The following is a 2,521-nucleotide window of genomic DNA, read 5'->3' on the forward strand; positions in this document are numbered from 1 at the left end:
TGGGTCAATGAGTTTGACTCGAAAACTACATAATTGAATCTTGATAGCAATATCATAATACTATGATCTTTCCTAAAGTCCCAAGTCTTTTGGTGATGTGTCAATTGTTAGTGATATACATCACTCTATTTATGTGCTACACAAATATATGCATAGAGTAGATCAAATTTTGGAAATAAAAATGGCAAGTGCTGCTGCATTTCCTCATTCTTTCGATCTCTGCCTTCATACTCAAATATTTGAGGAAAATTAAGTATCAGCCATGGACTCCATTTGTGAGATAACTTCATATGACCATACTGTGAAGGAAGAGAAAAGTATTAGTAATAGAAAAACACTAGTGTTTGGAGCCACTGGTTATATTGGTCGCTGTGTTGCTCTTGCAGCTGTAGCTGCAGGCCATCCTACTTATGCTCTTCTATGACCCATTACTGCCTTTGATGCTTCCTCCATGAATTGAAAGATTCTGGTGTTAACATTGTCTATGTATGTCAGAAATTCTGTCATAGAGAAATGAATTTTGTAGCATTGGCCAGTGCGTATAGTTGTTTAGAATATTGTTTTTATAGAGGCTATAGATTGTATTGATTGACTATATGAGTTTAGAAAATACAATTAAGCTTTGCTGGTTTGTCCATGGTAATTATTATAGAAGGTGCTTGCTTTATTGTTATAGAGCGACCAGCTTACAACTAATCATGTTTGAGTGTCTTCTTGTTAAGTTGGGTTTTTAGAAATTATATTATGAAGGGTTGTTCAGTAGTCTCCATATTAATGGGTCTAATTTGGCGGAGACGAAGAGCTGTCTTATAATTGTAAATGTGTGTTGTAATCGGTCTTTCACATTTTGAAATGGGTATCATTAACGTCTCTGTGTGTTGTAATGGGTCTTATTAACGTACACTACGTGCTGTAATGAGTCTTAATAAAGTACACAGTGTTATAGATCTTATGGAATTTCTAATGGGTCTTATTAACGTACACTACGTTATAATGAGTGTTCTGCAGGGAGATTTAAACGATCACAATTCAATGGTAAAGGCCATGCAAGGCATCGATGTTGTTATTCCTATTGTCGGGAGCGCTCAACTTACAGATCGGCTCCAGATTGTAGACGCCATTAAAGAAACTGGCACTGTTAAGGTCAGGACTTAGGACCCAAACATTATTTCTTTTTAATGCTTTTCAGCTGTAACTGACACAAGAATTGTTGAGCAACTTTGATGCAGAGATTTCTTCCTTCAGAATTTGGGCATGATATAGACAGAGCCAATCCAGTGGAGCCAGGGCTAAGCTTTTACAAAGAAAAGAGACTAATTAGGAGGGCAGTAGAGGCAGCCAACATTCCATACACTTACATCTGCTGCAATTCCATTGCTGGGTGGCCTTACCAATTTGAAATCTATGAAGATGGAAACATCAAGGGTAAAGTATTAAATAATATCATATTAGAGAATGATGGACTGTAGAAATGGAAATAGAATGATATCATATTGCTGTTCATATAATAGTAAAGCGTGATTGGAAATATTGGTATAAAAATTGTTCAATCTATTTTGAAAATCTAATACGAATGTTACTCTATGCATTGTTAATAACAGCATACTTTGTGACTGGGGAAGACATTGGAAAATACACCATAAAGGCTGTGGAGGATGTTCGGACTGTTAACAAAATTGTGCATTTCAGACCACGCAAGAATTTTCACACTGAATGAGCTTGCAGCAATTTGGGAGAAGAAGATTTGAAAAACTCTTCCTCGGGTTTGTATCTCAGAACAAGATCTCTTGGACTTAGCGAAAGGTATATTACCATGCCAAATTTCACCATAATCATTACTACCATAAAAAGAAAAGAATCTGAAAGGATAGAGATCAGGAAACTTCATTAACAGCCAATTTGGCTTACACATTTATTCCATATCTATTGTGAATTCATTAGCTTTTTCGTTTTTGTCTGTGCAGCCAACAATATTCCAGAGAGCATAGTGGCTTCGCTGACACATGACATCTTCATTAATGGGTGTCAATACAATTTTAAAATGGAAGAGCCCAAAGACGTGGAAGTTTGTGAGCTTTATACAGAGGTTCTCTACACTAAAATCAACCGTTGAATACAGCTCACCGAGCATTGATTAAAATTATTGGAATGTTTTGTGTCTACAATCAGGTAGTGCAGTGTGAAACTCTAGATCTGCCGAATTCTGTAGGAGAAAAATCTCACAAAAATCCATGGAACGTCCGCGTATTTTTATAGTTTGTTCATCAATGTCTTAATTAGAATGAAAAATTCCTATTTTTAGATCGAACCAATTATTGTTGTTGTTGGAAATGGGACAGAAGAGAACCAAGGAGAAAAACAGAGTAGCACACAAGAAGATAAATTTTTATTCATCTCATAATCGATTACAAGTGCCTCTATTTTATGGAGATCATTTGATCTTTCTAGTCTATATCACATGTAGAAATGTGCTGGAGGTAGCTGGAAGAAATTTCTTGAATTTTGCATATTAAACCCATAC

The 2,521-nt window shown here is 35.8% G+C and overlaps 1 pseudogene; it reads left to right on the forward strand.

Moving 5' to 3' along the window:
* Positions 1-262: 262 nt before the first annotated feature.
* Positions 263-2,113, forward strand: LOC131029265 (leucoanthocyanidin reductase-like; annotated as a pseudogene).
* The last annotated feature ends 408 nt before the right edge of the window (positions 2,114-2,521 follow it).

The sequence above is a fragment of the Cryptomeria japonica genome, chromosome 10 (assembly GCF_030272615.1).
Source record: "Cryptomeria japonica chromosome 10, Sugi_1.0, whole genome shotgun sequence".
NCBI classification, from domain to species: Eukaryota; Viridiplantae; Streptophyta; class Pinopsida; order Cupressales; family Cupressaceae; genus Cryptomeria; species Cryptomeria japonica.